Source organism: Marmota monax, unplaced genomic scaffold (assembly GCF_021218885.2).
Source record: "Marmota monax isolate L192 unplaced genomic scaffold, Marmota_monax_Labrador192_F-V1.1 WCK01_AAM20220418_F8-fsc01442, whole genome shotgun sequence".
NCBI classification, from domain to species: domain Eukaryota; kingdom Metazoa; phylum Chordata; class Mammalia; order Rodentia; family Sciuridae; genus Marmota; species Marmota monax.
Window position 1 is genome coordinate 1 of NW_026694597.1, and position 12,395 is coordinate 12,395.

Sequence of the window (12,395 nt, forward strand, 5' to 3'; positions counted from 1 at the left end):
ACAAATGATGCCTCATGCTATGATTTGAATATTTATATCTCATCCAATTCACGTTGAAAGATTAAACGCCATGGCAATGGTATTAAGGTGGGCCCCCCTTTGTGCAATATTGATGAGAATGCATCGATTACCAGTTCAGTATTGATGAGAATTGGTAAGTTGTCACTATCCGCGTGACTCAGTTTTCCTGAACCAGATGATGAGGAGATTGGAAAGAAAACACAAAACTAGAAACAGCGGACCACAGGGTTCAGGCCAACTCCAGAGGGGAGAAGATTGACCATGAGCAGGCGTGGGAAGGTTATTAGACAGGCTTTTCACATAAAAGGGATTCGATGTGAGAAAGTTACCTGAACACAGAACCGAGGTCAAAAGTTTGAATGGCCCAATTAGAGTCATCAGCTGGAGAACTCAATTCTCCACCCCTGGGGTGGCTGGCCCCTGAACCCTGGGTCATGAACTGATGAACTCCAGGGGCATCCACGGAATTTCCCCTTGAACAGGGCAGACTTCTTGGCACCTTTGCACCGAGAAATTAACAGGGGAAGTGCCTTTGCCACTCACGAGAGTAAGTCCTTATGGGAAAGACCATGAAGATTCCTCAAAAAGTTCTAAATGAAAAAAAGTTATATGCAGCTTTCCAACTCCTGTGTATATATCAAAAGGAATTTAAATTAGTATCTCAAAGAGACCAGCACCTCCATGTTCACTGCAGCATAATTCACAATAGTCAAGACATGGAAAAAAAAAAAAAACCTGTTTATCAACAGATGAATGAATAAAGAAAATGTGGTAAGTGTTATAAAATGGAGTATTATTCAGCCTTTAAAAAGTAGGCAATCTGGGACTGGGGTTGTGGCTCAGGGATAGAGTGCTTGCCTTGCATGTGCGAGGCACTGAGTTCCATCTTCAGCACCACATAGAAATAAATAAATAAAATAAACGTATTGTGTCCAACTAAAACTAATAAAAATATTTTTAAAAAGATAGGCAACCTGCCAGTTGCAACAACACAGACAAACGAGGAGGATATTATGCCAATGAAATGAGTCAAACACAGAAAGAAAAATTTGCATGATCTCATTTACATGTGGAAGTTTTTAAAAAGTTCATCACCTAGTAACAGAGTATAAGAGTGGTTAACAGGGGCTGTGGAGTCAGATAAAAGGGAGTTGACCAAAGGGTACCAAAGTTCATTATTAAATGAGAAAATACTAGAGACCTAATGTACAGCATGGTTAGTAAAAACGCTAGTCAAAAATGTTGGAAGAATTGAAATGTGCAAAGAGAGTAGAACTCAAGTGTTGTCAGCACAGAAAAGGCAACTATGTGATGTGATAGATATTCTAATTAACTTGATTGTGGCAAGCAATACATCCGTATGTCAGAACATGTACTTTCTGTCTCTGTTTCTATTTATGTTTACATATGTATATATTATATATAATGTATCAATAATACCAACACAAACATAACACTAGGAAAAAGCAAAATCTATTTTTATTCTTGGCCTAATTGGTCTACAGTCAGATCAGTCGGTATGCAAGCATTAGTACTCTAGGCCACTGGGAGTGGAAGAAGTTTGTGCTTCCACAGGCTGTGGACTCCAGGGAGGGCTCCCTTTCAAAGCTCTTTCCTCACTCCTCCCTTGGAGGAAAGAAGACTGATATGATGGGTCAGAATCAAAAGTACTCTCTTCACATTCTTGATTGTTTCCTTTGCTGTGAAGAATCTTTTTAGCTTCATACCATCCCGTTTATCGATTCTTGATTTTACTTCTTGCATCTCAGGAGTCTTGTTGAGGACGTCCGTTCCTAAGCTGACATGATGGAGAGTTGGGCCTACATTTTCTTCTAAGAGGTGTAGGTAGGTTCTCTGGTGTAATGCCTAGGTCCTTAACCCACTTTGTGTTGAGCCTTGTGTGGGGAAAGAGGGGTTTAATTTCATTTTGCTACATATATATTTCCAGTTTTCCCAGCACCATTTGTTGAAGAGGCTATCTTTTTTTCCAGTGTATGTTTATGTCATGTTTCTCTAGTATGAGGTAACTGTACGTATGTGGGTTTGTCTCCGAGTCTTCTATTATGTATCAATGTTCTACATGTCTACTTTGGTGCCAATATCATGCTATTTCTGTTAATATCACTCAGTAATATAATTTACCTCTGATGTTGTTATGCCAACTGCTTCACTTTTCTCACTAATGATTGCTTTGGCTATTCTTGGCCTCTTATTCTTCCAAAAGAATTTGCCTTTTCTATTTCTATGCAAAACTCATTGGAATTTTAACAGGAACTGCATTCAATCTGTATAAAAGTTTTGTTACTAGGGCCATTTGGACAGTATTAATTCTGCCTATCCAAGGACATGGGTGATCTTTTCATCTTCTAAGGTCTTCTTCAATTTCTTTCTTTAGTTTTCTGTACTTTCCATTGGAGGGGGCTTTCACCTCTGTTGTTGAATTGATTCCCAAGTGTTTTATTTTTTGAGGCTATTAATAGGGAGTGGGTAGTCCTCCTAATTGGTGTTTCAGCTGATTCATTATTGGTATGTAGGAAGGCAATTGATTTATGGAGGTAAATTTTATATCCTGCTACTATGCTGAAGTTGTTTATGAGTTCTGGAAGTCTTCTGGTGCCTTTTTCTGTGGCTTCTAAATATAGGATCCTGTCATTGGCAAATAGACATAGTTCAAGCTCTTCTTTTCCTATTTGAATCCCCTTAATTTCTGTCTTTTGCCTAATTGCTCTGGCTTGACTTTCAAGGATTATGTTGAATAAAAGTGTTGAAACAAGGCATCCCTGTGTTGTTCCAGGTTTTGGAGGGAATACTTTCAGTTTTTCTCCATTTAGAATGATGTTGATCTTGGGATTAGTATGTATAGCTTTTACAATATTGTGGTATGTTTCTATTATCCCTAATTTTTGTTGTTTTGAACATAGATGGATGCTCTATGTGGTCAAGTGCTTTTTCTGTATCTATTGAGGTAATCTTGTGATGATTCTCTTTAACTCTATTGATATGGGGGAAATATTGATGGATTTCTTTTGTGGAACCAACCTTACATCTCAGCAATGAACCCCACTTGATTGTGGTGCACTGTATTTTTAATGTGCTTTTGTAGGCAAAGGGAGAAAATCTTTGCCTCTTGCACCTCAGACAGAGCATTAGTCTCCAGGATATATATACAAAACTCAAAAACCTTAACACTCCTCCAAAAATTTAGTAACCCAATCAATAAATGGGCAAAGGAACTGAACAGATGCTTCACAGAAGAGGAAATACAAATGATCAACAAATACAACAAAAAACTGTTCAACATCTCTAGCAAGTAGAGAAATGCAAATTAAAACTACCCTGAGATTGCATCTCACTCTATACAGAATGGCAATTATCAAGAAACTGTTTTATATTCTTGTTACAGTAATTTTGAAAAGAAAAAATAAATGAATACAAGCAACAAGAAATGTTAGAATGTGGAGGAAAAAACCCACTTATACATTGCTGGTGGGACTGCAAATTGGGGCAACCACTCTGGTAAACAGTATGTAGATTTCTCAAAGCACTAGAAATGGAACCATCATTTGACCAGGTTATACCACTCCTAGGTATAGGGTATAGGGAGTTCAAATCAGCATCCTACAGTGACCCAGCCACATTAATGTTTATAGCAGCTCAGTTCACAACAGCTAAATTATGGAAACAACCTAGGTGCCATTCAACAGACAAATGGATAAAGAAAATGGGACACACACACACACACACACACACACACATATGCCAACACTGGAATATTATTCAACCATAAAAAATGACTTTATGACGTTTACTGAAATGGATGGATCTGGAGACTCTCATTGCTATGTGAAATAGGCCAATTCCCCCAAACCCAAGATCAAAATGCTCTCTCTGATATGTGGATGCTAACAAACAACAAGGTGACGAGGGGAAGAATAGAATTTCAGTAGACTAGACAAAGGGGAATGAAGGGAAGGGAGGGGAACAGGAATAGGAAAGACAGTGGAATGAATTTACATTCATGTACATATAAAGAATAAACCACAGTGAAGGTCAACATCATTTACACACAAGACTGGGATCCTATTAGAGTAAGACATACTCCATGTTTGTATACATATTTCAAAATACACTCTGCTGTCATGCATAACTAAAAGAAACAACAAAAAGTGCACTATGAGAAGTACCACCTTTCACTCTAATATGACACCCATGCATGTAGAATACTTCCATGCTCTTCTCTATCACAACTTCAAAGCTGTAAGTGGAGCCACTGCCTACCTGTGAAACCTGGGTTCTTCTCACTGGAGATTTTTGGGCTCTGTTGCCCTTGAACACTGTGGGTCAGCTAGTGGCAAGTCGTAGAATTAGAAATTGGAAGAGATCCTGCTTCCTTCTTGGGGCATTCTCATAATCTCTTAACAAATAATAGTTTTATACTGTCAGATTATCACCACTGACCCCGCATATTTAGAAGTCTCTCAGTTATGGATTCCAAACATGAACAGATAAGGCATGTTAACAATAGTCAAGACCTGGCCTCTACCTTATCTTTCCTACACAGATCAACCAAACATGCCTGAATATACCAGATGTTGATTTGTACAAGGGCTACCAATTGATGAAAGATAAGAAGGGGTACATAGTGGCTGGGGTTGTGGCTCAGTGGGAGAGCGCTTGCCTCCCACGTGTGAGGCACTGGGTTCGATCAACAGCACATAAAAATAAATAAAAAAATAAAATAACAGTATTGGGCTGAGGTTGTGGCTCAAGAGGTAGAGTGCTCACCTAGCATGCATGTGGCACTGGGTTCGATCTTCAGCATAACCTAAAAATACAATGAAGATATTGTATCCACCTATAACTAAAAGATAAATATTTAAAATTGAAAAATAAATAAATGCATTATTTTTTTAAATGAAGTGGCCCATATACACAACAGCATAAAAAAGTAGATCTTGTCTTCTGTGACAACATCGATGAACATGGAGATTATTATGTTAAGTGGAATAAACCTTGCACAGGAGGACAAGTACCACATAATCTCTCACATCAGCCTGAAGTAGCTGATCTCACAGAAGGACAGAGTAGAATGGTGGTTCCCAAATGTGTGGATGATTAGAGGGGGAGAAAGGGGATTTGAAGATGTCAGTCAAAGGATATAAAATTTCAATTGGATAAGAGGGAGAAGTAAAAAATGGCAAACTTAGAGACAAAAAATGAGAGAAGTAATGCCCTGGTGCCAGGAGGCAGAGGAGAGGGTGGGTGGAATGAGGTGAGAAATTGGAAATGACTAGTAATGTTTATGGAGTTCTTTCTTAAATGAAGAAATGCTCTAAAATTGTTTTTGGACATGTTTACAGAACTCTGAGAAGATATCAAAAACCATTGGACTGTAAATTTGAAATGCGTGGATTGTATGGTGTATGAATTATCTCACAAAAAGGGTATTGATATATAAAAATATGAGGCAGATGTCTACTAATGGGGGTGTGGCCAAATGCTTGAATCAAATACTTCCTGAATCCCTGTGGTTTTACTACATCTGCCTTTTTCTTCAGGGTCCTCATGCACAACACTGAGGCAACATGAAGCCAGTGTTCTAATTCCTGTTACCTCTCAGAAGTTTGTCCTTTAGATTTAGATGGGGAAACATCCACAGTTATCTCACTGGTTGTTGCTATTTCTCATTTAAAATCAGAAATTGCTGGTCATCTTTAGTAACAATTCTCCCATGTCCAACTGATGATCACATTTCTTTGCACCCAATTTTTTAAATTAAATTTTTTATTCTATTTATTTATATATGACAGCAGAATGCAATTTATTCATATTACACAGAGAGAGCACAATTTTTCATGTCTCAGGTTGAACCCAACCTGAGACCCCACATAAACTTAGGGTAATAACGTCCATTGCATTACACCATCTTTCCTACCCTTATGCCCCTTCTCTTCCCCTCGCTCCCCTTAGCCCTATATGAATTTCATCTATTCCTCCTATGCTACCTCCTATCCCCATTATGAATCAGCATTCTTATATCAGAGAAGACATTCAGCATTTGGTTTTTTAAGATTGCTTTCTTCACTTAGCATTATATTCTACAACTCCACCCATTTCCCTGAAAATGCCATGATTTTATTCTCTTTTCATACTGAATAATATTCCAGTGTGTATAGATACTGCATTTTCTTTATCCAGTCATCAACTGAAGGGTATATGTTGGTTCCACAATTTAGCTATTGTGAATTGTGCTCCTATAAAACTTACTGTGGCTGTGTCCCTGTAGTATGCTGTTTTTAAGTTCTTTTTAAGACCGAGGAGTGAGATAGCTAGATCAAATGGTGGTTCCATTCCAAGTTTTCTAAGGAATCTGAATATTTCTCAAAAGTGATAGCACCATTTTGAAATCCCACCAGCAATAAATCAGCATACCTTTCCCCCACATCCTTGCCAGCACTTATTTTGCTTGAATTCTTGACTGAAGTAAGATGAAATCTTAGAGTGATTTTGATTTGCATTTCTCCAGTTGCTAGACATGTTGACATTTTTTCATATATTTGTTGATTGAATGTGTATCATCTTCTGAGAAGTGTCTGTTCAGTTCCTTGGCTCATTTATTGATTGGATTATTTGTTTTCTTGATGTGAAGATTTTTGACTTCTTTATATATGCTAGAGATCAGTGCTATATGTGATGTGTGTGTGCTAAAACTTTGCTCCCATTCTGTAAGCTCTCTATTCACCTCACAGAGGAATGTCATTGGAATTTTGATTGGAATTGCACTAAATCTGTAAAGTGCTTTTGGTATTATGATCATTTTGACAATATTAATTCTGCCTATCCCTGAACAAGATAGACTTTCCATCTTCTAAGATCTTCTTTAATTTCTTTCTTTAGGGTTCTGTAATTTTCACTGTACATGTTTTCACTTCTTTTGATAAGTTCATTACCAAGTATGTTTTTTTTTTTTGAGGCTATTGTAAATGGGGTAGTTTTTCTCATTTCACTCTCACAGGATTTGACACTGATATGCAGAAATGCCTTTGATTTATGGGTCTTTGCACACAATGTTAATTTTTCATTGCACACTTTACATTTACTTTCAAAGAGACAACATATGACCACTATCTTTTAATAAATGCTTTTCGGCTATCAGTAAACTGTATATTTCTACTTGTCTCCCTTCTTAGAGGTAGTCCAGATGTCCTAGAGAATCACTATCACTTGTCAGTATATAACAATGCCCTTGTACAAAAGTATCACACCTACAGAGCCATGTCAATTATTAATTATTTTTACAACATTCCCAAAAGCTTTTATGGACATATTTATTAAAATACCATCTATTGTTACTTATTTAGAACCACAATCAGTTTCCAAAGATGCCCCCACATAAACAGGTGGCATCTTCCCTACAGTCTGTATAAAATGTCCTATTGTGCTGATTCTGAAACTTTTACTCCACCACTGGAAAGACAGTCCTTTGTTCTGAGAGGCTCTGGTCAATCCTACAATCCTCTGCCATCCTACAATAAATCCACTTCTGAGATCACACCCATGTCACATGGTGCCATCACTCAAATGCAGCCCTACTGGAATAGTCACAAACTCGGTATTCCCTATTAGAATCTCAGGAAAGAAGAAAGGATGATCTCATTGCAAAACATAGATGGATGAAGTAAAGTTGTTCCAGAATAGAAAACACTTTTCTCTCTAAATTTATCTGAATGATAATCTTGGCTAAATAATTGTCCTCCACTATTAAAGATACCTGTTGCTATGAATTATAATACAGTGTAACTTGAGAAACACTTAGCTTAGTGATTACTGGTCATAGTCAGTGTTTATGTGTGCCAGGGAATAACGTTTCCAAGGCTACCAAAATGTCTCCCTATTTAGCAAATTAATTTTTATCTAGTAAATTAAAATACAAACGAAAGTATTTTGGTAAGAGAGGGAATTGGCCAGATCCCAACGTCTCAGAAAGGGGCATGGATACTTCATGATGAAATATTCAGAGAATTCCCAACAGAAATTCTTAAGCAATGACAAATGCAGCTGCTCACTACATAAAAGAGTAAGCCTCTGTCACTTCTCTGTTCCTTACACTGCTTCCATTATGAATTTGCAAAAAAAACAAAAAACCCACCTTGGTTAAAATAATTTCAATCATCAAGATGAATTTAAAGTCCGTTGCCATGTGACTTTTTAATTGGTCCTGGGGATTGAACCCAGGGCTGCCTTACCACTGAGGGAAATCCCCAGCTTGCTTGCTTTCTTTGTTTCTTTCTTTGTTTGTTTCTTTCTTTCTTTTCTTTTCTTTTTCTTTCTATACCAGGTTTGAATGCAGAAGTACTTTGCCTCAGTGCTACATTCCTAGCCTTTTTCATTTTAAGTTAGGATCTTAATAAATTGCTTAGGTCTTTGGTAACTTGCTTTGCTGTTGAGGCTGGCTTTGAACTTGTGATCCTTCTGCCAGTCTCCTGGGTTGCTGAAATTACAGGCATGTGACACCAAGCCCAGCTGACATATGACTTTTTAAAAAGACTTTCTAGGGAAATTACCCAGGGGAATAGGATAGATGGCAGATTAATTGGACTTACCTTTCCTAGCCTTGTATTTGTATACCTGAGCAGGGTAATTCCACATCATGCATGCCCACAAAATACACTAATTTATACTTTATGTATGTGTATTCTGCCAAAGTAAATCCTATTATCATGTGTAACTAAAAATAAAAAATAAAAGTATTAAAAATACTTCTATATTTGCATCCAATACTTTAGCAGGCCCATGCTTCACCCTGTACAGTGCCAATTTATGTGACACCCACATTGACCCAGAACTGCCTGTCTTTTTGCAAATCACTGATATATTCTCCCTTAGGGGTCCTGGTGCCTTATTTCTGGTGAGTCTGCTCCATGTTCTTATAGTTGCTTTAGCTTGGAGCTCCTCTGTCCTAAACTGTCAGTGCTCTTCAATTGCTAACACTAGAATCTGTGGGGAATGATGGTGTCAGGATACAAAAGCAGACTTTGATTCAATGACGCTGGGCTAGGCAGAGCTGGGGCCTATGCAAAAAAGTTTTCCTCGTGTCCATATGTTGCTTTCTCTTGAGAAACATTGGATCTCCATTCTCTAAGTATTCCACATTGGGGAACACTGGGGAAACTAGAAGCACTTTAATCTTGGAGGAGTTTATCAAGAACTCGCCAACTTAAACGTCTCCCATGCTTATCTTTCTGTTCTAATGTGAATTTCTCCTGGTCCCAGGATTCGATGCTGTGTTTCTAATCTTCCGTGTTTCCTTAGAGTCCCTCCATCTTCTGTGAAAGTTATTGGGGCACAAAGTTGAAGTCCAGGTGCCAGGCAAGTGACATCAGTTCCCTGCAGAATGGTCTGTGTGATGAATGAGGAGCAATTCCACTGCCCCAGTCCTTTCCCTCCGCACTCCCAACCAGCCTCCAGGATAGTCTAAGCCACTTTCTTAATTTCTAAGTGAATGACAGGAGAGGCGCCAGGGTTGCTTCTGGAGTACTAGATGCCCTTACTTTGGATAGGCGGCCTATTGTTCTGCATCTAGAAACTGCTAACGGTTTGTTTTTAGTCCCAACATCAGGGCAGAAAATTATGAATGGAAGAAGGAAGGTTTGAGCCTGGCCATCGAGAGCTAAAAGAGGATTTTACATTATTCCCAAAACACTTCTGCTGCATTGATTTTCTTTTTGAACTGATTTCAGAGGAGAAATGATTGACCTGCAATTTAACTCGGTTTCTCAGATCAACATGAACAATGTGACTACCCAAATAAACCAAAGGAGGACATAACACTTGAGATGCCCATGTGGGGTGCACACAAGCAACTTCATCTAGGTTGGTGATCAGCTGATGACTGAAACTTGTAGGTAGCCCCACCATCTCCATTCCATGTCATTTAGAGGAGCAGCTTGCCTTTGCCATTGCCAAGGTCAGTAGCCTTTGGTGAAAACAGTTCTTATCAATGTCTGGTAGGCCCTTTTATATGTTTAATTTTCACGGTTTTTATTTCCTGGGCGTGCTCTGGGACAGAGAGCTACATGTCTACCTTCAGTTGATGAATTGTGCATAAGACGCTGGGAATTTCAAAACTTGAGCAGGGCAGTATTTAGCAACATTGACCAGCTTTTCCTTCCATCATTCCTTTTTCTGCTCCTCATTTGCACTGCAAAGTCAGTTTCTTAGTCAGCCAGACATTCAGTTCCTTGGGGAAAGCAGAAAAGAGAGGTAACCCCCCAGTCCCTCACATGTGGAGGTTGTTTATGAGCCAGTGAAGGCTCCATGTGGCCCCTTCCTTCCCAAGATTCATTTTATGGACTCATAGACTGTTTCTCTGACAGGCGATGTTCAATAACCTTTTCCTGGAAATGAGTCAGAGTTTATAGATTCCACATTTTCTCTGAATTAATATGTGTTCTGCAAAAAGGAACACAAACTATCAAACCCAGTTGGAGATGAAATTTCTGCCTCTCCTAGAATGCTGCCTGAGATTTGGAAAACAAGTTATATTAGCTGAGCTGAGCTATGACAGAGTGACGGGTCCCCTGATATGCACTTCCAGTACAAACAACTATAAAACTACAGAATTCATTAAGAGACTGTTTGGGGGCATTGGACAACAGGCAACTCAAAATTGTGATCTTTCAGAGAAATAAAACCCATGAAATAAAACCAATGTTTTCCATGCATACTGCCTGGGGGCATATTCCTAATGTTCCCTTCTTCTGCCATTTTCAAAACAACTATTACTACTAATCTCTCAGAATCAAAGACAACTTTGTGAAATGTTCCTCAAGGTCAGACAGCCAGTGGTGGAGCTGGAAGTCAAAACTAGTATACCACTACACTGGTATTTGTAATTTTTTTCTTCCAATGTTTTGCATCAATTCTCGGGCTTCATGCCTGCCAAGCGAACACCCTACTACTGAACCACATCATAGTCCTTGTAATCATTTTTTAAAAATATTTTGTTGTAGATGGACACAATACCTTTATTTTATTTATCTACTTTTTTGTGTGGTGGTAGGTTCGAACCCAATGCCTCACACCTGCTAGGCATATGCTTTGCCACTTTGCTACCGCCCCAGCCCCTCGTAATCATTTTTTTTTAACTTGTAGGTAGACAAAATACCTATATTTTATTTTTATGTGGTACTCGGGATCAAACCAAGTGCCTCACATGTGCCAGGTGAGTGCTCTATCACAGAGCACCAGGCCCAGCCCTTGTAATTATTTTTTTAAAATATATTTTTAGTTGTAGTTGGACAGAATGCGTTTATTTTTATTTATTTAATTTTATGTGGTGCCGAGGATCAAACCCAGTGCTTCATGTGTGCAGGCGAGTGCTCTATCAATGATTCCCAGCCCTTGTAATCATTTTTGATGCACAAATTTCTTTCATACTTAGGAATTTTGAAAATAGCTTCCTCTGTTTTGTATGGTGTAAAAGAGAGAAAGAAAGAGAGAGAGAGAGAGAGAGAGAGAGAGAGAGAGAGAGAGAGAGAGACAACATGATCCAGTGTGTTGAGGGAATGGAGCCCTCCCCACTCCCAGTGTTGTTCCTCTTTCCCCTCTGCCTCTACTATTTTTTTTTCTGTTGGGCCTGGAATTGAGTTGCCAAATTCAAACTCTTTCCTGGTAAGGGAGCTCGTAGGTTTTCTCACATGAAGAACAACAGCCTCACATTGTTAGCCTGGGCTGGAACAGGTCCAAACATCCAAACTTCTCTTTGTGGATTGAGAGGATCTGTTTTATACGTGTTATGGGAAGAAGCCCCGTAATGTAGAGGGGACAAGATGGAGCCTTAACAGCTGGCCCACTGTAGCATGTGACACAGTCTACACCAGGCTCATTCATCCTGACACATGCCACTTTCATTGCCAACAGAATGCTGCTCTCCTTGGCAACAGGCAAGTGCTCTCTCAATGATTCCCAGTAACTTGGCTGTACTGAGATGCCATACCACAGTGAAACTTGAGAGATTTAGAGACTTTACAAAATATCTAAGTGCAACATCAACGTCAACACTTTAGATCCTTTCAGAATCTAAAGTGAACCATGATCCTTCAGAGGAAATTCAGAAAGCTGACCACCTCCTTAACAATCCTAATAGGAAACGGAGGGAAACGTGGCAAGAAAAACCATGAGAATTACTAGGCTAGTCCTTGTGACATAGTCACTTCCCCCTTCTTAATAGCAGACTTGCAATGCAAGATTCATCCTGGGACCTGGGTTAACTATGACAAAGGAAGGAGCATTGACCTGAGAAATGTCGGTCACAAGTTACATTAACAATGACAGTAATGATAGCTATATTTATTGACTGCTTGCTGTGTTCA